Source organism: Pogoniulus pusillus, chromosome 2 (assembly GCF_015220805.1).
Source record: "Pogoniulus pusillus isolate bPogPus1 chromosome 2, bPogPus1.pri, whole genome shotgun sequence".
NCBI classification, from domain to species: Eukaryota; Metazoa; Chordata; class Aves; order Piciformes; family Lybiidae; genus Pogoniulus; species Pogoniulus pusillus.
Window position 1 is genome coordinate 46,529,244 of NC_087265.1, and position 24,502 is coordinate 46,553,745.

General features: G+C 44.1%; 1 long non-coding RNA gene across 2 annotated transcripts in view; it reads right to left on the reverse strand.

Annotated features, from left to right (window-relative positions):
• LOC135188231 (uncharacterized) overlaps positions 1–21,975 on the reverse strand; it is a 67,196-nt gene extending 45,221 nt beyond the window's left edge. For both annotated transcript variants that reach the window (XR_010307619.1, XR_010307618.1), the window contains exon 1: positions 21,889–21,975. This is a non-coding gene — a long non-coding RNA (uncharacterized LOC135188231). The remainder of the gene's footprint in view (positions 1–21,888) is intronic.
• Between the last annotated feature and the right edge of the window lie 2,527 nt (positions 21,976–24,502).

The following is a 24,502-nucleotide window of genomic DNA, read 5'->3' on the forward strand; positions in this document are numbered from 1 at the left end:
GAGGCTCCCAGGTGACCTTCTTGTGGCCATCCACTATCTGAAGAGGGCCTACAAAGAAGCTGGGGAGGGACACTTTAGGCTCTCAGGGAGTAACAGGACTGAGGGAAATGGAGCAAAGATGGAAATGGGTAGGTTGAGACTGGCTATGAAGAGGCAGTTGTTCAACATGAGAGTGGTGAGAGGCTGGAATGAGTTGCCCAGGAGGTGGTTGAGGCCCTATGGCTGGAGGTGTTTGAGGCCAGGCTGGATGAGGCTGTGGCCAGCCTGATCCAGTGTAAGGTGTCCCTGGGCATGGCAGAGAGGTTGGAACTAGAGGATCCTTGTGGTCCCTCAGAAACATATAATCAACCAACCAGGTTGGAAGATACCTCCAAGATCATCCAGTCCAACCTAGCACCCAGCCCTGGCCAATCAACCAGACCATGGCATTAGGTGCCTCATTCAGGCTTTTCTTGAACACCTCCAGGAACGGTGACTCCACCACCTCCCTGGGCAGCCCATTCCAATAGCAAATCACTCTCTCTGATTCTATGATTCCAAGGCTACCTTGATATGAATATTTTATGTTTTAGCTGAGATTTGCAATTTCCTGTCATCTTATCTGAATTCCTTGGTCAACTCTGGGCGTGAAGTCAATGAGATGCTGAGTGACTTATCTGGGGTGCTAGTAAAGTTAATGTGTTCTAACAGGTTTTATATATGATGATTTATGTATTTAGGATTTTTATGTCAATAATTACAGTATATGTTATATGGTCATTTCATAAAATTGCACATCTCCATAAAATAACTCTATATGGCAGGTTTAATTTTGAACTTCTGCAGACAAAAAGTGGAAGTAGTTACAATAATCATTATTTTCAATTTTATGTAGTTAAGTGGTTTCACAGGAAAAAAAAATTAGCCTTCCAAATGACACAGTTATAATGTGTTAATGGTAGCATAACATGTCATTACATTATGCAACTTAATTTCATAGACATTATATATAGTTGGATATTTTAGACTCTTTTATCCTTAGTTATTACAAGACACTAATTTCTTTCAAACCATATTCTGCTTAACACTTATTCAGTGTAACCTTTGATGAGTCAATATATTTGGACACTTGATAAATTGGTGCTATTGCCTCTACTCCTTAGTACGAAATGGGAATGGTGCTCCAGCTCCCTGCAGTTTTCTCTGTGGACCCATGACTCACTCCTCTTTTTTTCCCCCTTTTTACTCTGCCAAGATGGCTGGTGGGCCAAGGTGTTGCTTAGAGATAAGTATGAATGCCCTCTTCTCTGTGCTCTTCTAATGATCACCTGAGGGACTTAGAATCATAGAATCAGCCAGTCCAAGCTATCCATCCAATGCAACTTATCCAACCAAGATCATCCAGTCCAGCCTAGAAGAGACTTCCAAGATCATCCAGTCCAAGCTATCCATCCAATGCAACTTATCCAATCAAGATCATCCAGTCCAGCCTAGACCATGGCACTAAGTGCCCCATCTGGTTTTTTATTGAACACCTCCAGGGATGGAAACTCCACCACCTCCATGGGCAGCCCATTCCAATGGCAAATCACTCCTTGAAGAACTTCCAGCCTATACCTCCCCCAGCACAACTTGAGACTGTATCTCCTCAATCTTTTCACTTAAATTCATCCTATCTAACTTTCATAATGGACTCTATATCTATGTACTTTAATTAAGTGCTAAGTGCTAGATGGGCCTAATTGTCCACATATAACAAAAGTCTTTAGGGTATTCAGGTCTTTTAAAGATTTCACTGCACCTTATTGCCCTGTTGATCCATGTGTGTTCCTACAGGGAACTCAAGGACAAAGAATGATCTTGTCACCAAATCATGAAACAACTGATGGGGCAAAACAAAAGAATCAACCAATTTTCTCTGACTCTTAGAATAATGATGAACTTCAAATCCTTCTTCTGATGTATCACCTTGCTTTTCTTTACATAAACTTGATCCCTTTTTTTTTTATCCACTCAATGTCTCAAAGCATTCCCACCCCTTTGGATTTTTAATTTACAATCTTCTCTATGTACTCTTCCTCTCAGGTCTGTTGTCTAAGTATTTAAATCAGTATGGAATTAATTTTATCCTCAAGGCCACTAATAAATATATTGAATAATGCAGATTCCCTGACTCATAAGTACTCCCATCAACAGAACCTCCTAGTCACTTGCAGCTACATTTGCTGTTTCTCTTACCTGCTGACTATTAGTCATCTCTTTCTTCAAACACACTTAATTATGGCTCTACAGGAGTACATATGATCAGTATTTAAATGATTTCTCCTTGCCTAAGATGCTGCTAATGGAAAGATAACATCGTGGCCGCACATTCCCTTGTCACTCTCCGAGGTGTTTGGCTGGAGGATGGCGTAGCAAGCATGGAGACAAATCTGATGAGTCTTCCTCACATTGACTATTCTGAAATATTTCTGACACAGGGAGTCCCTCTGACGTTGTTCAGATGCTGTCTTGGAAAGTTAAATCAGCATAGGTCATAACTGGACTGGGAATGGTGCAGTGAAACTTACAGTCCTGTACCTGAGCTCGTGCCTGGCCCCCCTTTCACTTCGCATAACTGAAGAGTGGTGCCAGAAATGTCAAGTGCTTTGTTTCTTCTTGCAATAACATATGACTGGAAATGTTAGGCCATAGATAGTAACATAACCTGTAGAAAGTGAGATTTTTTTTTTCCTTTCTTCTTGTTTGAGAATTAAAAGTCTATTTGAACAAAAAGTGGTGCTCATAAAAGTGAGTGTGCAGTTAAATAAATCAATTACTTTGAATCTGTGAATGAAAGAGTTTCAAGGCATAAAGAGAAAGCTGAAGAGAGTAAATGATCTCACAGTACAGGTAAGAAAACATATTTGCCTAAGCAATCACAGAATCAAGTAGGTTGGAAGAGATCTCTGAGATCATCCAGTCCAACCTAGCACCCAGCCTTAGCCAATCAACCAGACCATGGCACTGAGTGCCTCATCCAGGCTTTGCTTGAACACCTCCATGAATGGCAACTCCACCACCTCCCTGGGCAGCCCATTCCAATGCCAATCACTCTCTCTGACAACAACTTCCTCCTAACATCCAGCCTAGACCTCCCCTGCCACAATTTGAGACTGTGTCCCCTTGTTCTGTTGCTGGTTGCCTGGCAGAAGAGACCAACCCCACATGGACACAGCCTCCCTTCAGGTAGTTGTAGACAGCAATGAGGTCAGCCCTGAGCCTTCTCTTCCCCAGGCTAAACGACCCTAACTGCCTCAGCCTCTCCCCACAGGGCTGTGTTTCAGGCCCCTCACCAGCTTCATTGCACTTTTTTGGATTCATTCCAGTATCTCAACATCTCTCTTGAATTGTAAGATGGGTATTTTATCAGGGACTCACTGTAGTGTGGCATCTGTCTTTTCTCTTTGCACTATGACAAGTCCCACACTCTACTTGTACTGTAGGTAAAGCCTTATCAGTCTGAGATTCCTATATTGCCTTCCTATTATAAAATATTTTTTGTATCTAAATTATTCCACTATACACTCTTGGATGGTTATGGTTTGACATATTCCTTATAGGTTCTTTCTCAGCATCAAGAAGGAACTATTTTACCAGCCTCTGCTGAAGACTACTGAAGTAACTTACTTTCTTTGGCAATACAAATCGTTGTATGTGACTCTGAATTCCCTGTTGCCACTTCACATCCAAACCTGGCTCTGCTGCTGCAGAGCCAAACTGAGGTCAGTAAATCCCTTACCAAGGTGTCAAGGCACTGGGCTAATGGATGCTAAAAAGAGAGTCTTATACAGAAGTTAGACAATTAAAATATAGGAGAAATCTATTAACATATCTCTCTTTTATTACCAAAATTAATTCCTTCAATTTGCTAATAGAAAATGATGTTTCATGAACATATCATCTAAAGAGTAATGAAACACATGTAACAACTCTCATGCTTGTCTTCAGACCAGGACTGTTCATAGGCTGCTGTGCAATAGCAAAGGAACAAACCTGCTTCTGAATTGGTAATTAGAGTCCTGCACTGTCCCTGGAGGTGTTCAAGCAAAGCCTGGCTGAGGCACTTAGTGCCATGGTCTAGTTGACTGGCTAGGGCTGGGTGCTAGGTTGGACTGGATGAGCTTGGAGGTCTCTTCCAACCTGGTTGATTCTATGATAACACACTTTGACTTTCCATCACCTGAAAAGTTGTCAATGCATGCTCTGCATCAGAGTAATCTTCATCCAACATCACACATAACTCCATAGCACTTATGCTACATACCAACATACATGGTTGCCACTCTGCACTCAGCAGGGTGTGTGTTTTTATACCAGATATAATGCATCACAGTATTTCTGCAAAGGATTTTAAATACAGATCACAAATGGGGGAAAATATATATATATATAATATAGAATTCAATGTGTACACAGCAGGACTTTGAAGAAATGCACACTTTAAATCAGCTGGTATTGATTACAAACTGCTCTTTCAAAGTAAATGCTATACTCTGGCCAGTCTGGCTATGAAATTCTCAATGGCAAAGGTTCAATACTTAATTTTTCACATTGACAGAGTAGCCTAGGTTGGAAGGGACCTCAAGCATCATCCAGCTCAAACCCCCCACTGTAGGCAGGGATACCCCCCACTAGATCAGGTTGCTCAAGGCCTCATCCAACCTGGCTTTAAGCACCCCCAGGGAGGAAACACCCACAAACTCCCTGGGCAACCCATTCCAGTGTCTCATCACCCTCACTGTAAAGAGCTTCCTCCTAATGTCTAGTCTAAATCTCCCTTCTTCCATCTTAAACCCAGTTTTCCTGGAGATGCAGCCACTTTCTACCTTGCAATGCCTCTGAAGTCATGTTAGTACATATCTTTCCTATGACCATGACTGAGCTACTAAGAACTATGTTCATTTTCCTGGAGATGCAGCCACTTTCTACCTTGCAATGCCTCTGAAGTGATGTTAGTACATATCTTTCCTATGACCATGATTGAGCTACTAAGAACCATGTTCATTTTCCTGGAGATGCAGCCACTTTTTACCTTGCAATGCCTTGCACATATCTTTCCTACGACCCTTTTTTGGAAACCTTGTGTGAGAACATGTCACAGAGGTAAATATCTTCCCCTGTGAGAGAGTCTAAATCATATCTCCCTTGTTCATCAGCAGAAAGATTGCCATGGTCTCTCCCTTGTTCCTGCCAAAGTGTGCACCTCCACCAGAAGAACTCCAGACAAACTTCACAGAAGAACATCCCCAGGCTACACACACATCTCCCTCTCCACCCCTCCATCTTTGGCTGATGCTAATATAATCCCTGCTCTTTTCCTTCCCTGCTTCTTTCTTTATCTCCCCCCTCTTGTTTTGTTCAACTTTATCCTTTAATAAATAGTTCTGTGGTAATATATGGTCTTGCTTGCACTCTAATTCCACAACATGGAAATCTGTAAGAACAGATCTTGCTCCTCTAGACAGAGATATTGTTAATCTCTGTTCTCTGGGCCTTGACATCTGTGCTACTTCGAGCCTAGCTAGAATGTTTTGGTGAGAAGAATTAGATTATAGGCTGTGAAAAGGAAACAATGGTGACGCCTACTTCACACATAGGCATGCTGAGATGTGTAAGAACATGAATACATTCGTGCACATCAGTGCTATTTTCCAACACTGGCCCTGGAAGCAGGAAAAACACTGGCGAATTAGTGAACACAATTAGCTGGTGAATCTAAACTCAGAAGCAGGGGTCCACTAAACAGAATTTCAGCTCATCAGGTCAACAGAAATCTTGGTTTCCTAACAGCACTTTAAAAACAGCAAAACAGAGGTATTTTAAGGAACCTTTAAGGTATTAAACACACCACACAGAGAAATAACTGCTGTCCTCATTACTTGTTACATCAAGAGCCATTTAGTTTCAACAGTGGCTATAGCCTCTTTACAGTTGCTACAGATACTGAATTGGTGGAAGCAGACCAAGCAAAACTAGATGATGTGTCAGATGGGCCATTTAAGTTTTGCTGTGAAAGAAGTTAATCATATTCCCATTTAAATAATCACCTTTGTGTTCCAGGATTAACAAGCCAATGAGGGAAAAGGGCCATTTGGAGTTTTCAGGTTTGCTTTTGACTAATGAAATGCGACAGTATTAATTTACACTTGGATCACGTGGGCAAGTCTTCTAGTTTTAAAACTGAGAAATCCTCCCAGAGTAATTGTTTTATTATAAGAAAAATGTGGATCGTGCTTTTTATTTTGGTGATTAATACAATTGCACTTTGGAGGAGTCAAACAATGGTACTTTTGTCTCAATTCAACATTTAAAATGAAGCCTTGGCATACATGAGTGCTGTGTCCAGTTCTAGGCTACTCAGTTCAAGAGAGATGTTGAGGTGCTGGAGTGTGGCCAGAGAAGGGTGACAAAGCTGGTGAGGGGCCTGGAACACAGCCCTGTGAGGAGAGGCTGAGGGTGTTTAGCCTGGAAAAGAGAAGGCTCAGGGCAGAGCTCATTGCTGTCTAAAACTACCTGAAGGGAGGCTATGTCCAGGTGGGGTTGGTCTCTTCTGCCAGGCAACCACCGATAGAATGAGGGGACACAGTCTCAAGTTGTGCCAGGGGAGGTCGAGGCTGGAAGTTAGGAGGAAGTTCTTGCTAGCGAGAGTGTTTTGCCATTGGAATGGGCTGCCCAGGGAGGTGGTGGAGTCAACAACCCTGAAGGTGCTGAAGGAAAGCCTGGATGAGGCACTTAGTGCCATGGTCTAGTTGACTGGACAGGCTGTGTGATAGGTTGGACTGGATAATCTTGGATGTCTTTTCCAACCTGGTTGATTCTATGATACTATGGTCTAGTTGATTGGATAAGGCTGAGCAATAGGTTGGACTGGATGATCTTGGAAGTCTCCTCCAACCTGGTTGAGTCTATGATTTTATGGTCTAGTTGATTGGATAAGGCTGAGGGATAGGTTGGACTGGATGATCTTGGAGGTCTTTTCCAACCTGGTTGATTCTATGATTTTATGGTCTAGTTGATTGGATGGGGCTGGGTGCTAAGTTGGACTGGATGACCTTGGAGGTTTCTTCCCACCTGGTCAATCCTGTGATTCTAAATCTGAGTACTAGCAGATCAACTAACCTCATCTAGATGCCCACAGTCAGCATTTGAACCTTCAATCACATCGATATAAGTAATAGAGGTAAAGAATTAACCTGTTTTGGAAAGACTCTCAGAATTCCCATTTTTATTTCAAGCACTGCTCTTCTTTCATTGCACCTATTACAGTCATATGTTAAACAACACAAGAGTCCTCTTTTAAACTGAAATAAACTCAAGCCTTGTGTGCTGGTGGGGAGAACCTGGCTTTTTTTGGGTGTTTTACATTTAAATATAAATGCTTTCCTATAACCACAGCCTAGCAGGGAAGCAATACCACTTGGCAAAAAAAGAAGTTATATTAAGTGCACTTGCTGGAACTGTTTCTACTTTGTTCCTGAGAAATAGATTGAGTACTTGATAGTATAACACAATGAGAGGTAGGGGTGGTGGAGATGGGATCGGATGCTTGGGCGGGGGGGAGTGAGGAAGTGTTGCTACCCCAGGAATTTATTTTTAAAGTGTCTGCTATTTCATGCAATCTGCTCTATTTCAAAGGCAAACAATTTGCTCTTCAGAAGTATCTTTACGAGCCCCAAGGGATGAAACTCATCCCTGGCAGAAATGATTTAGCAGTATCCAGAGAGGGGGTGAACTTCTTGAGAGGCAAGGGAATAATTTTTTGAAGGGTGGCAGAATTTTAACAAGGGCCTCTAGTGAGTTCTTGTGAACCCCTTTCAGCACATCACTGTTTTATTAAAATATTCTTCTCAAAATACTGAAACACTGACAGCTCCTGTAAGCTTGCCAAAAATTGAGTAAGGAATAAAAATAAAATGTTAACTTGACATGTGTGAATAATTTTGATTTGATGATAACACCTTTTGGAATCGAGGCCATATTCAAAGCTGACTCGTAACACATTCACATTTCTAAGTTACATGAAATAACTCAAACTTTTCAGGCATTGTTCTGGTGCACAGAAAGGAGAAGATGTTAGGCATTGAGCTCAATCTTTCTTCTGAGTGAAGATTAAAAACACTTTAGGTCTTCTTGTCTGAACCTAGAGGGTTTAAGGTATCTAGTGTGGGAGAAAGAGGTTGGTTAATGTGGGCTGGCTAGCTGAAGTACCCAACTGCAATCAGATAAACTCAGTAAACACCAAGAGAAGGAAGCAACCTGCTTTGAGTGGCTAAAGATAATTGATTTCTGAACCTGAACAAAGTATTGAGCAAATGCTGTCTACAACTACCTGAGGGGTGGTTGTGGCCAGGAGGAGGTTGCTCTCTTCTCTCAGGTGGCCAGCGCCAGAACGAGAGGACACAGCCTCAGGCTGTGCCAGGGGAGATTTAGGCTGGAGGTGAGGAGAAAGTTCTTCACTGAGAGAGTCATTGGACACTGGAATGGGCTGCCCGGGGAGGTGGTGGAGTCGCTGTCCCTGGGGCAGTTCAAGGCAAGGTTGGACGTGGCACTTGGTGCCATGGTCTAGCCTTGAGAATTGTGGTAAAGGGTTGGACTTGATGATCTGTGAGGTCTCTTCCAACCCTGATGATACTGTGAAATACCATAAGGAACATCCACATTCTGGTACGATTTGAGAGTGTGATTTGCCATTGGAACGGGCTGCTCAGGGAGGTGGTGGAGTTGCCATCCCTGGAGGTGTTCAAGAAAAGTCTGGCATTTAGTGCCATGGTCTGGTTGATTGGACAGGGCTGGGTGCTAGCTTGGACTGGATGATCTTGGAGGTCTCCTCCATCTGGGTTGATTTTATGCTTCAACATGGCATCATCTTACATGGATCTGTTCACCTCTCTATCCACCTGGGCTCCACACAGCCAAAGGCAAGGCAAGGGAGGAAGTTTATGATTTATAAGAACCTCTTCAAATGTTTGATTGGAACATCTCTCTGACAAGGATCAGGGGCACACACTTGTTTACACTCTTATTATCATATTAGAACCTCAGATGCTTAGTGGAGTACTACTGAGCTGACTTTTCTTCCCCCTGCCCCACCAGTCTATTGTCCCTGCTCCTGAGGTCTTGACAAGCAACCACCACTTGTTGACAGTGGAAAGGCTTATTATAAATTAATGATAGTATTAATTTACCTATAAATCTCTGATCAAACATTGTGGTCAGAAAATGTGCAGACCAAAGCTAAAGGTGAAAAAAACCACTTGAAAATAGATGAGCAAAGAATAAGTTCTACTACAGTCAGGTGTATCTCCCTATGGCTGCAATGATGGAAACACACCTATCACAGTAACAGGGCTGCAGGTTTCTACTAGGTACAGGAGTACCTGTACCTAGAATTAGTTTTCTTTGTCTTTCTCTTTTTTTAAAGCTTTGTGTTTTTAGATATTCCTAAGGGCTTTTCAAGGAACTCTGACCTCCTCTGGGACAGTTTCTTGACTAGACAGGGCTGCCACGTGCTGTCTTGGGAGAGTAGTGGCATTTATCTCCAGCTCACATGACTTTCTCTTGGGTCCACTTTATAAGTCAAAGTGATTAATCAAGTCCTCAGAGTTCAATTGATTGTGCAAAAACACACATGACATAAATGCACTATCCCTTATTTAGCTACTGACTCAGTCAACCTGCAGATCCCTCTTCTTGGCTGTCTGTTCCAGGCTTATGAATAGATTTAAATTCCCACTCAGAACAAAACCACAAGTGAACTTTGGCATATTCACTAGCTCCTCTACCTATTTAATTTATGGTGGGTCTGAGGTGTAATAATAGAGTGTAGCTATAATATTAGAGTGTACAGTGTTATTACAGGATATTAGGGGTTGGAAGAGACCCAAGGAGATTGAGACCAACCTCTCTGCCAGACCAGGACCACGCAATTTAGCACAGATCCAAACAGGCTGTGAAAGTCTCCAGGGAAGGAGACTCCACAATGTCTCTGGGGAGCCTGTTCCAGTGCTCTGTGACCCGAACAGTAAAGAAGTTCCCCCTTGTGTTGAGGTGGAACCTCTTGTGCTGCATCTTCCTACCCAAAGTCATGAGGTAACATTGGTAAAGACTGCCAAGCCTCAGGCACAAACAGTAACTGGTAGGTTGACTACCATTCCGTGAGTCGAGATGAGTTTGCTTACCAGAGACCAAATTCAATTGCTTAGTTTTGAAAAAGAGAATTAGGTCAGACTGGTAAAATATTGGAAATGGGTCAGTGAGGTGTTCTGGACTCTGCTTTGCTGCCAAGAGAAGGGCAATGAAGCTGGTGAGAGACCTGGAACACCACCCTGTGAGAAGAGGCTGAGGGAGCTGGGGGTATGCAGTCTGCAGAAGAGGAGGCTCAGGGCAGAGCTCATTGCTGTCTGCAACTCCCTGAAGGGAGGCTGTAGCCAGGTGGGGTTGGTCTCTTCTGCCAGGCAGCCAGCAACAGAACAAGGGGACACAGTCTCAAGTTGTGGCAGGGGAGGTCTAGGCTGGATGTTAGGAGGAAGTTGTTGTCAGAGAGAGTGATTGGCATTGGAATGGGCTGCCCAGGGAGGTGGTGGAGTCACTGTCCAATCAACTACACCATGGCACTAAGTGCCTCACCTACTCTTTTCTTGAAGATCTCCAGGGATGGTGACTCCACCAGCTCCCTGGGCAGCCCATTCCAATGCCAATCACTCTCTCTGTGAAGAACTTCCTCCTAACACCCAGCCCATACTTCCCCTGCCACAACTTGAGACTGTGTCCCCTTGTTCTGTTGCTGGTTGCCTGGGAAAGGGTTGCTGCCATGGGACATCTTCAGAATACATGCAGAGCTTCACAAGCGCCTTGTGCTTAGCCATTTGCCTTGTGGTTGCTCAGATTGCGGCAACCTGCAATCTCCCTGCAGTCTGACACTCAGGACAGAACAGCCAAGCCTTTTTTCATCCCAAGTGTTGACCCCTAAAGGGCACCTAAAGAAGCAGGAGCATGTTTATGGGCTAGGGAGAGCGAGATGTGTATCTTGTTTCCACCTGCTCAGACTTGGAAGACATCACCTCCCTTTAACAGCTCATCTGGCTGCTTCAGGCTCTGGCTTCAGGCCACCTCCTGACTGTACATGCGCACAATTATGTTATTTCAAGTGACAATTCATGACAAGCTGCTAGTAGGGTGATAGTCCTCCTTGCATGGTCCACGTCTGCAGATTATTGTAAACACTGACTGTGAGACAAGGCTCAATGCTTCTTCAGTCTTATCTGTCCAAATGTACTGACTTCTATGATCTTTATGGGTGTAACTCCTGTGATTTGACCCATTGCTTTTAGCAGCAGGGAAAAAAAAACACCAATTAGGATGCTGTGAGATAATGTTTCAGTTAAAGGAAGCCACCTTTTTTGCCTCATCTTAAAGTGAATGCACTGAGGCAAGTATCTCCACAGAAGGGCAACAAAGCTGGTGAGGGGCCTGGAACACAAACCCTATGAGGAGAGGCTGAGGGAGCTGGGGTTGTTTAGCCTGCAGAAGAGGAGGCTCGGGGTGACCTCATTGCTGTCTACAACTCCCTGAAGGGAGGCTGTAGCCAGGTGGGGTTGGTCTCTTTTACCAGGCAACCACCAATAGAACAAGGGGACACAGTCTCAAGTTGTGCTGGGGGAGGTCTAGGCTGGATGCTAGGAGGAAGTTATTGGCAGAGAGTGATTGGCATTGGAATGGGCTGCCCAGGGAGGTGCTGGAGTTGCTGTTCCTGAAGGTGTTGAAACAAAGCCTGGATGAGGCACTTAGTGCCATGCCTAGACTGGATAGGGCTGGGTGCTAGGTTGGGCTGGATGATCTTGAAGATCTCTTCCAACCTGGTTGATTCTATGATTCCAGGGTGCCATGCTGTAGGAGACTAAGAGAGCAACAGTGTCACCAGTCATTGTGACTTAACTGTGTGAGCACTGTAGAACGCACAGCCTTGCAGAGCTCCCACTGCTGGGTGCACAGCCTGGCTCAGAGGTTATGCTGCCAGCAACCTGAACTGGAATCACCACATACTGCCAGACTGCAAGCAAAGTATTAACAAAGCTATCATTTTTTACACTGAGTTCCTTCTCATTTAGTTGTCAGTGTGGCAACTCCAGCTCTAAGTTTCCCTAACTAATTTCTTTTCATAGAATCAACCAGGTTGGAAGAGACCTCCAAGATAATCCAGTCCAACCTAGCACCAAATCTGACATGTAATTATCAGGATTGGTTGAATAATTTCCTAATGGAAATTTTAAACCTTTCCTCAGCACTTATGTCTTCTAGCATGGAATTGCTACGTAAACACTGAAACTACATCTTTAAGTTATACCTTCACACATTTGGTAATGTAACAGAACTGAGTTTAATCAGTACTAGGAGTGTGAACTCCAAATTTCTAAATCATAGAATCAACCAGGTTGGAAGAGACCACCAAGATCATCCAGTCCAACTTAGCACCAAATCTGGCATGTAATTAAAAAACCCATTCTATGATCTCAGGAAAAGGGAGATAGCCTACTTGATCATTGAACCCAGTTAAATCTTCCTTACTCATTCCTCACTCATTTTGCATCACCTCTGCTTTGTACAGCAACAGGACAAATCTGAAATCCACACATACACCAGAAGAGAAGAATACCTAATTAGAATCATTTACCATAGAAAGCCAGCTCTATTTGAAATGCTGCTTCTGTGTGTTCACCTAATGAATCATAGAATCAACCAGGTAGGAAGAGACCTCCAAGCTCATCAAGTCCAACCTAGCACCCAGCCCTAGCCATGGCACAAGGTGGGTCAACCATTGTTTTTCTTGAACACTTCCAGGGATGGCAACTCCACCACATCCCTGGGCAGCCCATTCCAATGCCAAACACTCTGTGAAGAATTTCCTCTTAACATCCAGCCTAGACCTCACCGGGCACAACTTGAGACTGTGTCCTCTTTTTCTGTTGCTGGTTGCCTGGCAGAAGAGACCAACCCCACCTGGCTACCCTTCAGGTAGTTGCAGACAGCAATGAGGTCACCCCTGAGCCTGTGCAAATATGGGTTTTTAATAAAATGAATTTCAGAAATGGTAACAAGTAAGAAGTTGAACCATGTCCATTTTTTCCCTATTGCCCAACTCCCCACCCCACTAGAGAGGAAAGGGAACTTACTTTTCTAGTGAGGTATTATGATACAGTCAGTGCATACTTACACTTGTCAGAATTACAATCATACAATCATTCTGTAACAGTAGACAGATAATCAGAATACACTTCCAGACATTCCTGAGGTTCAGCTGTGTGCTCTACGCTGGAAGTTAGGCATCCTAATTTCAGTTTTAGTTACAAAAAGAAAGAAGGTAGATTATTCCTCTTTTGCTAGGAAATCCATGAGAGTTAATGAAGGAATAATACCTTAGCTGGCATTTTATTGCTTGGAAGAAGGACTCTCACATTGGTACTCAAATAGACTGTAATAGGAAGGATTTCCTCCCAGAGCATGCTGTGTTATGACACCAGGAACCCTTTTTGGCAGCATGGGATTGAATATGTGACCAGTGCTGGAAATAGTAGTGGTAAAGAAATCTTGCCTATCTGAAAATAGGTCTCACTAACTATTTTGGAGAACTCCAAGAAATAAAAGAAATCCCAGAATTGTTACACCTGTGTTTGCTGCAGGGCAAAAGGTTTGGAAGACTTCCCTGAGAGGCTGGTCCCTGGTGCCATCTTGTGTTGAGTCCAGAATCATCCACAGCAGTGATAGAGGCCAGTGGCAGAATGCTGACTCCACTGCAGCCCCAGTTCTCTGCCTCAGGGAAAGAAAAATGAATCATATATGTCCTTTCTTTCAATAGTCAATACCAACTAATTGCTGCAATGCACATTACTGCCCTGGAAGGTCTATCTCTAAGATCAAATGGTCCTAAAAAAATATACACACACACATATATATATGTTTTACTCAAAATTAAACAACAGATACTGTGAGTATTCTTTTTGCTTTAATTAGTGACATCACAGGATGTTAGAGGTTTGAAGGGACCCAAGGAGATCAAGTCCAACTCCCCTGCTAGAGCAGGGCCACACAATCTAGCACAGATCACAGAGGAATGCGTCCAGGCAGATCTTGAAAGGCTCCAGAGAAGGAATCATAGAATCGACCAGGTTGGAAGAGACCTCCGAGATCATCCAGTCCAACCTAGCACCCAGCCCCAGGCAGTCAACCAGAACATGGCACTAAGTGCCTCATCCAGGCTTTGCTTCAACATCTCCAGGGATGGCAACTCCACCACCTCCCTGGGCAGCCCATTCCAATGCCAATCACTCTCTCTGACAACAACTTCCTCCTAACATCCAGCCTAGACCTCCACCAGCACAACTTGAGACTGTGTCCCCTTGTTCTGTTGCTGGTTGCCTGGCAGAAGAGACCAACCCCCACCTGGCTACAGCCTCCCTTCAGGTACTTGTAGGCAGCAATGAGGTCACCCCTGAGCCTTGAGCTTTCCAAGTGACTTGATAGAAGAAAACAAACAAACAAAGTTTAAAAAACTCAAACACCTCCAACAAACAAACCCCAAAACAACAAAAACCCCCAAACAAAGAAACCAGCATACAAAAACCCCAGGGCCCTTATTTGGATTTTATGAATTTAGGTAGCTAATTTTGGCCACAAGCTTTCTAAGGAATGGAGCTTTCCATGAAAAGGAGCCTCTGCTTGACCCATTTAGGAACCAGCCAAAAGATGAAAGACTGTGTTCAGGTTTTCTTTGTGTACTTGAAGTGATTCTATTCTATGCAGCACTGTTCTAAAGCAGGGTGGAGGGGGTGGGGGGAGAAAAAAAGCTCTCCAGCTTTATGTGAGTATTTTATTTCTCTATGCTTCTAATATCAGTATACTTCTCAGTTTTTAACTAGGCTAGCAAGCAGAAACACTGCAGTGCCAGCAGAGCTGCTGTTCTTGTCCTTTTCATCTGACCCACACAAGAAACTACTAAAGATCTCACAAGGAAATCCAATCTTTGGAAATTACCAGCATGAATTCTCAATCAAATAGACAGAGGTAACTTCTGATAAGCTTCTGAACCCAGCCTCTAAGGCTTTTGATGTTCATTCATGGCATATAGTACCATCTATAACATTTGCTACTTCTGCTCCCTGCAAGCATGCTTCACCTCTCACTACATCAGTTGTTAATCCGATGATTGCCTTTTTTGAGCATGTAGCTGTGCCTCACCTCTAATTTTGTGACGTTGCTTGCTTTGTAATCACATTTGCTGCTCATGCAAGGTGTTAGATTGATAGTGCAACTCATGCATCAATGGAATAAATGAGTCTTAAGATTACCTCAGTATTATCAGGGTTGGAAGAGACCTCACAGATCATCAAGTCCAACCCTTTACCACAGAGCTCAAGGCTAGACCATGGCACCAAGTGCCACGTCCAATCCTGCCTTGAACAGCTCCAGGGACGGCGACTCCACCACCTCCCCGGGCAGCCCATTCCAGTGTCCAATTACTCTCTCAGTGAGAGAGTAGTTACGTTAGTGCTCATCAGTAGTTACCTTAGTGCAAACCACAGAAGGTAGCTTGTTCAGACAAAGGTACCTTTGGGATAGAGAACAAGTCATGTAATCAGTGAAATAAGCCTGCTGCCTTGGAATGTAACATAGAATCATTGAATCAGTAGGTTGGAAGAGACCTCTAAAATCATCCAGTCCAACCTGGCACCCAGCCCCAGCCAATCAACCAGCCAGGCTTTTTCTGAACACCTCCAGGGATGGTGCCTCCACCACCTCCCTGGGCAGCCCATTCCAATGCCAATCACTCTCTCTGCCAACAACTTCCTCCTAACCTCCAGCCTAGACCTCCCCTGGCACAACTTCAGACTGTGTCCCCTTGTTCTATTGCTGCTTGCCTGGCAGAAGAAACCAACCCCACCTGGCTACAGCCTCCCTTCAGGTAGCTGTAGACAGCAATGAGGTCACTCCTGAGCCTCCTCTTCTGCAGGCTGCACACCCCCAGCTCCCTCAGCCTCTCCTCACAGGGCTATGTTCCAGGCCCCTCACCAGCTTCATTGCCCTTCTCTGGACACGTTCCAGTACCTCAACATCTCTCTTGAATAACCCAGATCTGGGCACAGCACTCAAGGTGTTGAGTACAAGGGAAGAACAACCTCTTGCCCTGCTGGCCACACTGTTCCTGATGCAGGCCAGGATGCCATTGGCTCTCTTGGCCACCTGGGCACACTGCTGCCTCATATTCAGAGATTATTCAGGTCATAACTGCCCCTACATGACTTTCAGGATTAAGCATACTGCATCCTCTCCTATCACTGGGAAAAAAATGTCCACTCTTATTCTTTTTTCCTCTTCCATTGTGAGCTCCTCAGGAGAGAGTGCTCATGAGACCCTGTGAGAAGCCAGGAGCATCACACATTGCTATGACTACAAGCACATATCCAGTTCACCTTAACTCTAGTGTCTGAGGTGAGCAACTTCACACCACATCCACCCTGCATTTCACTTCAATGTTCTAGTAAGTGTTTTCTTTTGGGGAGAATATATTTAGCAAGTCTCAGCATATTAACCTAGAGAAATTTCCTGAATGATTCCTTAGCGTTTCAGGCTTTTTGCTCTGTGCTTGTTCCAAAGCCCTGCTCCACATGTACACACTTAAGTGCAGCTGGGATCGAATGGAAAGTCACTATGGTGTTTTTCACAATCCCATTGCCATAGGAGGCAGTAAGCACATCATTGTTTCTAGCTCATCTCAGTGGCCTGATTCTTCACTGTCTTGCACCTGCAGGAGCTATTTAAACCACTGCAAAGTGGGTGTAAATCACTGCTGAGCCTGAACAGCAGAGTTTCACACTCTTCAGAGGCAGTAATGGCTGAGTAAAAGGGCAAAGCAGTGAGAGCTTTTCCCCTCCTTCTGTTCCTGCCATTCAGGCACCCAATTCCAGGGAATTTCTCTGGCCTTCCTAACCTCACAGGTGGGTATCTGAGAGGATGGATCAAGGACAGGCTTGCAGAAGCATCTCCAGGCCCAGGCACGAAGCCCTGCCAGGCAGCACTGCTCCTGCAGCCCCAAATTTGGGTATATTCAGAGAGGACCGAGTCCTTTAACTCTATTGTGCTGCCAATCATTTGACAAATGGTAGGTGGAGTTCAGGCATGCACAGTGTGTGCATCAGGCTAGCATGCAACACTTAACTCAAGCTCCAGGAGAAGAGGTCAGGTACCCTGGAACCTCTGCTTCTCACAGCAAACCACTAATATGCAAAGTCACACACACACATAAGGACACTTCCTAGCATAACACTATCCTTAGTCACAAAGTTTTGTCAAGTATCTATCACCTTTATGCCTAACAAGTAGCAAAGAACTACCCCATGTATCAGACTGTCCTCTTGGAGAGCAGCAAAGGGGAAAAGGACCTGGAGGGATCCTAGTAGATAGAAGGTTGACTGTGGGCCAGCAACATGCTTTTGTGGCCAAGATGCCATTCTGGACATGAAAAGACTATAAAGGCTGTGGTTAGTAGGTTGAGAGAGCTTCTCCTGCCCCTCTACTGTGCCCTGGTGAGACTGCAGCTGGAATAGTGTGTCCAGTTCTGGCCCACTCCTTTCAAGGGGGACAGGGAACTACTTGAAAGAGTCCAGCACAAAGTCACAAAAATTTTTAGGGGTGTGGAATATCTTCCTTACAGGAGAGACTGTGGGAGCTGGGTGTCTTCAGTTTGGAGAGGAGCAGACTAAGGGGCGAGTTCATAGCTTTGTGCCAAGTGAGCGCCCAGAGGCTGGAGCCAGGTTCTGCTCAGTGATGCCCAGTGACAGGACAAGAGGCAATGGGTGAAAGTTGAGGCATAGGAAGCTCCATGGAAACAGGAGGATTTTTTCTCCCCTCTGTGAGGGTGACAAAACAGAACAGGCTGCCCAGGGGAGTTGTAGGGTCTCCCTTTCTGGAGATATTCAAAACCTGCCTAGATGCATTCCTGTGGGACCTTGTGTGGGTGATCCTGCTCTGGCAGGTGATTTTTTTCAAGGTCCTGTCCAACCTCTAACATTCTGTGATAAATACTAGGCTGATACACAGAGTGCTTTCACTCCTGTAACAAAAGAGTCCTTTAGGGCCTGATCCAGAACAGAACTTTTTGTTAACCCTCTGTTTGCTTCAGTGTGTTTTGGATCAGCCTCTGAAGCTGTCCAGCAATATTTAACTTATAGAGAAATCATCTTCTTAATAGGCAATTTACATGTATGCAGATTTCCCATCCCTGTACATAAACCTGTGCTTTCCTCTTTTATAGAATTGTAGAATCAGTCAGGGTTGGAAGGGAGCACAAGGATCAGCCAGTTCCAACCTCCCCATCATGGGCAGGGACACCTTACCCTAGAGCAGGCTGCACACAGCCTCATCCAGCCTGGCCTTAAACACCTCCAGCCATGGGGCCTCAACCACCTCCCTGGGCAACCCATTCCAAGCTCTCACCACTCTCATGCTCAACAACTTCCTCCTCATGTCCGCTCTGAATCTCCTCCCAGTCCTGTCACTCCCTGAGAGCCTAAAAAGTCCCTCCCCAGCTTTTTTGTAGCCCACTTCAGATCCTGGAAGGCCACAAGGAGGTCACCTGGCAGCCTCCTCTTCTGCAGATTGAACAGCCCCAACTCTTTCAGTCTGTGCTCACAGCAGAGCTGCTGCAACCCTCTGAGCATCCTCGTGGCCCTTCTCTCATCATGCTCCAACATCTCCACATCCTTCTTGTAATAAGGGCTCCAGACCTGGATGCAGTACTCCAGGTGGGGTCTCAGCAGAGCAGAGTAGAGGGGGAGAATCGACTCCCTCCACCTGCTGGCCACACTTCTGCTGCTGCAGCCCAGGCTCTGCTTGGCTTTCTGGGCTGCAAGTGCACACTGCTGGCTCAAAGCTTACCTGAGCTAAGAAAACTTGTTGTGAAAAGTAATTAGAATTTCATACACTTAGGAGGAATTGAAAGCACATTTAATTCTAATCAGTTACAAGATGTTATTCACTAAATGTTTCCATGCCTTTCTTCATCTTTCAAGCATAACAAACAAGAAAAATAATTATTAAAGGCCTTTCAAATCTTCTAAGCTATACCTTAGGTGACTTTAAAGAACATAATATTCATCTAAACTCAAATAGATAATTTCTGGTGAAACACTGGGATAAGGACTGGAGCTGACCAGCAATGGAAGTCCTTCACTCTAAGCCAGCCACATCTAATTATAAAAGATGAAGGCTTTGGATATTTACATAATTGCTAGCTCTGGTAGGGGTCAGTAACATATTTGCATTAGCTACTTATGCTTCATACCAACACTTTTAAGCACCACTCATCAAAAATAAGTCTACCAAGTCAGAGGTGCGTAGGTGGCTAAATAAAACCTGCTAAATATGGGTAGCACCACCTCTTTACATCACTAAGAGATAGATGGGCTTTGACACCTGGGGTATTTTCTTTGTCTTATTTGTCACTTCCACATTCGAGCAGTAGGTACATTAGAAATGCTCTTGATAGGAATTTGTACCCTTCTGCTCCTTTAACATGCATTTGCTATAGCTGTTTACAATGGGTTTGATACTCAGAATCTGTTTGGTTCAATTTACACTCCAGAATTCTCCCCTCTCCCCCGCTTCAGATCATTTCTTGAGCCATCACTCTAGATAGTAGCGCAGCTTCTTAATGCAGCAGTATAAAAACCCTCTAGCCTAAACAGGTCTGCTTCTGCCATGATTATTTCTCTTTTTTCACATAGCATACAAATTCTGCCAGATCCATAGGTGTAGGATGTGAGGACAGTACAACAGACAAAAATGACAGACCAGCACATGCATTTCAAAGGCTCTGTTTAGAAAAAGAGAGTCACATTATGGTACAAACAGGGCTCTTTTTTCCCCCCTTATTATGTTTGATGTCAGCAAGCAAGCTTTAAGGAGCCTGACACTGTTTGAACTTTTTCCTTTTTTAATTTATTTTATTGTATAGGGTGATTTGACAGTTTTTGAACTCTGGATCAATTTGGTGACATTGTGGCTGATCCATTTTATCCTTGCTTTGCTGGGCCACTCTTTCCTTCTGAGGCTCCAGTCTCCCATTTTCCTCAAAAGGCTCATTAGGCCTGATCTCTTTTAGCCTTTTTGCTTTTTCTGCTTTCTTCCCCACACTGGACTCTGGTTTGCTTTATTCCTTAGGTCCCCCTATAGGTTAAGCCTAAGCTCTTATCCCCTATTCTCTTTAACTCACGGTGAGCATTTGATTCTATTTTTTTAACCCTCTCTATGAATTACCCAGCCTGGGCACAGCCCCATCACGTTGGAAACTGTGGCTGCATGACTCACAGCTTAATTTGCACAACGAAGGGTAATGATTTTATCCAGAGATGCCTGGAACAGGAATCAAATGAAGCAACTTCAAGAGAGGCTGTTGAGCAACAAAAAAAAATCATCTTGTGGGCTGATATGGCTTTCTATACAAGGAATAAAATGCCCAAGGTCAAAAGTTTAAGTAGTTAAGTATTTTAAAGAATTATTTGCAGAAGGACTGTGAATAAATCACTCTTGCAGGGATCAGGGAATGTAGATTTGGCCATTTCTCCTGGTATGTTGTCTTGTTTTCTAACTACATCTCACACAGAGGAGATGAGGTCCCTGCATTACTTGCGCTGTATCGATGAATACATAGACATAAGGCAATGCCTTTTAGAGCATGGAGAGATGAAATACAATCAATCACATGCCTTTCCTCTAGCTCTGCCCCAGAAAACACAAGGAGAGAAATCAATTCATTTGCCTGATTTCATAGCAAAATTAAAGTTTGTTACTGCTTTGGTGCCAAGACAAATACAAATGCTAATTTCTGCCTGCTTTGTCTTTTGTAAGGTTCCTCTGGTTAAATTTGCTTCTCCACCATCATCTTAACTGCTGTTTCAACAATGTGACTTTATTCTTGCAGAATTTAGTCAAATTCTGTGTAGGACAAAGCAAAGTACAAGATACTTGGGGATAAATATGGGTTACCAGGGAGCAACTTAGTACCATGGTTTCATGACACTTGACAACGAAAATTGTCCCGTCTTGGCCAACACCATTGATAGAAGAAATTATCAGTGCACAAACTATCTTAATCATAGAATCAGGCAGGTTGGAAGAGACCTCCAAGCTCAGCCAGTCCAACCTAGCACCCAGCCCTAGCCAGTCAACTAGACCATGGCATTGAGTGCTCATCCAGGCTTTGCTTGAACACCTCCATGAATGGTGACTCCACCACCTCCCTGGGCAGCCCATTCCAATGCCAATCACTCTCTCTGCCAACAGCTTCCTCCTAATACCCAGCCTAGACCTTTCCCAGCACAGGAGATATTCTTTTCCTGTTACTGCAAGTTTCTATTCCTGCTGTTTCTAGTACTTCAACAGGAAATTATTTAGTCAACTTCTTTTCATTAAGACATTCTTAAGGCTTTTCTATTGCTCTAAACAATCTTCCTTTACTTATATTTTCATACTGCCTTTTAGCTGAAATTCAATTTCTCACTGTAAGCTTCTTACACAAAAGGAAGGAATTTTCAATGGAAGTGCCAATAGTTCCTATGAAAACATTCCTTTTCTCTGAATGTCTGCTAAATATGAGGGGCTCCAGTGCTACAAACTGCAAGACAGAGTTTCCACACAAATAAACACAGCTGTGGCTTTTCAGAGACTGGTACTCCTGTACTACATAGTGCAAGATACAATTTTGGGACAAACAAACACAGTTGTGGCTCTTCACAGACTGTGTGACACTCATCACAGTAACAAAGCATATACTTCATCCTTTAATCCCTAGTTTAAATGTAGAAACACTCTGCTCACCCAGACTTTCCAGAAGCAGCAGGCCAGACCTCCCTTTCACAGAAGTGAGTTGAAAGCTCCAATCAACTTTAACGGTGAGAGGATTCTTCCTACTGTGGCTAAGTAGCTACTACTGGACCCTTTAAAAGGTCCCATCCTGCCAATTAACAGGAAAGCACCCTCCTTGCCTTTCCCAGCCCCACAGCTGTGAAGAATGAAGACTGAGTGGCTCTTGTGTTGCTGGAAGGAATGGTGTGAGTGGAAGAGAAGAGCAGAGGGACAAAGAATACACATAGAAGGAATACTGTGGGGTGAGAGAAGAGAAGAGCAGAAGGACAGAGAATACACATAGAAGGAATACAGTGAGAGGAGAGGAGAAGAGCAGAAGGACAGAAAATACACATAGAAGGAATACAGTGAGAGGAGAGGGGAAGAGCAGAAGGACAGAGAATACACATAGAAGGAATACAGTGAGAGGAGAGGGGAAGAGCAGAAGGACAGAGAATACACATAGAAGGAATACAGTGAGAGGAGAGGGGAAGAGCAGAAGGACAGAGAATACACAGAGAAGGAATACAGTGAGAGGAGAGGGGAAGAGCAGAAGGACAGAGAATACACAGAGAAGGAATACAGTGAGAGGAGAGGGGAAGAGCAGAAGGACAGAGAATACACATAGAAGGAATACAGTGAGAGGAGAGGGGAAGAGCAGAAGGACAGAGAATACACATAGAAGGAATACAGTGGGGTGAGAGGAGAAGAGCAGAAGGACAGAGAATACGCATAGAAGGAATACAGTGAGAGAAGAGAAGAGCAGAAGGACAGAGAATACACATAGAAGGAATACAGTGAGAGAAGAGAAGAGCAGAAGGACAGAGAATACACATAGAAGGAATACAGTGAGAGGAGAGGAGAAGAGCAGAAGGACAGAGAATACACATAGAAGGAATACAGTGAGAGGAGAGGAGAAGAGCAGAAGGATAGAGAATACACATAGAAGGAATACAGTGGGGTGAGAGGATAAGAGCAGAAGGACAGAGAATACACAGAGAAGGAATACAGTGGGGTGAGAGGAGAAGAGCAGAAGGACAGAGAATACACATAGAAGGAATACAGTGAGAGGAGAGGAGAAGAGCAGAAGGACAGAGAATACACATAGAAGGAATACAGTGAGAGGAGAGGAGAAGAGCAGAAGGATAGAGAATACACATAGAAGGAATACAGTGAGAGGAGAGGAGAAGAGCAGAAGGACAGAGAATACACATAGAAGGAATACAGTGGGGTGAGAGGAGAAGAGCAGAAGGACAGAGAATACACATAGAAGGAATACAGTGGGGTGAGAGGAGAAGAGCAGAAGGACAGAGAATACACATAGAAGGAATACAGTGAGAGGAGAGGAGAAGAGCAGAAGGACAGAGAATACACATAGAAGGAATGCAGTGGGGTGAGAGAAGAGCAGAGGGACAGGGAATACACATAGAAGGAATGCAGTGGGGTGAGAGAAGAGCAGAAGGATAGAGAATACACATAGAAGGAATGCAGTGGGGTGAGAGAAGAGCAGAGGGACAGAGAATACACATAGAAGGAATACAGACTGGTTTATACTTTTCTGCAGTCCACATTGGTTATCTATATGATGGGGTCAGTAATGCTGACCTCACTTAAGTCTTAATGAATGAATTAATGTTTGTGAAGCTAACTATGATCTTCAGATGAAAGGGTCCTCAAAATGGCAAGGGATTTGTGTAATTCACGGGGTGAGATAAGTTTGTGTGACTACAATACTGGCTGTAGAACTGGCTGTAGAGGTCAGCAGCTGAGCCTGGAATAAGTTCTTCTCCCATTCACAACTAAACAGGAAAATGCATTTTGGCTGCTCTCAGCCTTCTCCCACCATCACCTCTTTACCCGTGCTGCATAGTGTCTGCCACAGAACTGCCTTGAATGACTGCAGTGAGACTGCAAGCAAAATCAGTTTAAACCATTTTGTAGTGTTTTGTTTAGTGGGATCAGCCTTTATCTGGCATAGAGTGCAAACCATGGAGTGTATCAATCACAGCAGCTTCTCCCTGCACAGAACAATCTATTTTCAGCTGTTGTTTCACAACTCAGGACTAAGTAAAGTTCTGCATACTTTAAATCTCTTTCATTGAATTAATCTGGGTGGCTGTAATTTAGAAAGCAGTGTGGTTCAAGGGTGTATTATTGCTTGCAAATGATAAACTGTAGTTCATGACCTGAGTCTAATGGTTACTTTATCAGTTGCAGTGGACAATTAAGTGACTGAGTAGTTCAACGGCCGGTGAAGAACAGATTTTGCCTCCGAGCAGCTTTCAGGAGTTAGATTTCGCTGTATCATGTTCAGAAAGGTCAGAGCTCTGGCCAGATGACCAGTATAGCAGTGCAGATGGCACTGTATGTCACCTGGCTGCTCTGGGCCTCTGCAACCTGCTGCAGAGGGCTTGGGTTCAGGAAAAGGTTATGGACATCTGCAACTGCAGTGCGTTACAGTCTCATGAGGAAAATGGCACTCTGTTTGCAAAGGGGATGAAAAATCAGCATAGCAGCTATGTCTAAGACAGGAGAGAAGACTACAGCCATTTCCAGGTGATCTTTCAGATTAAAAAAGAAACAGCAA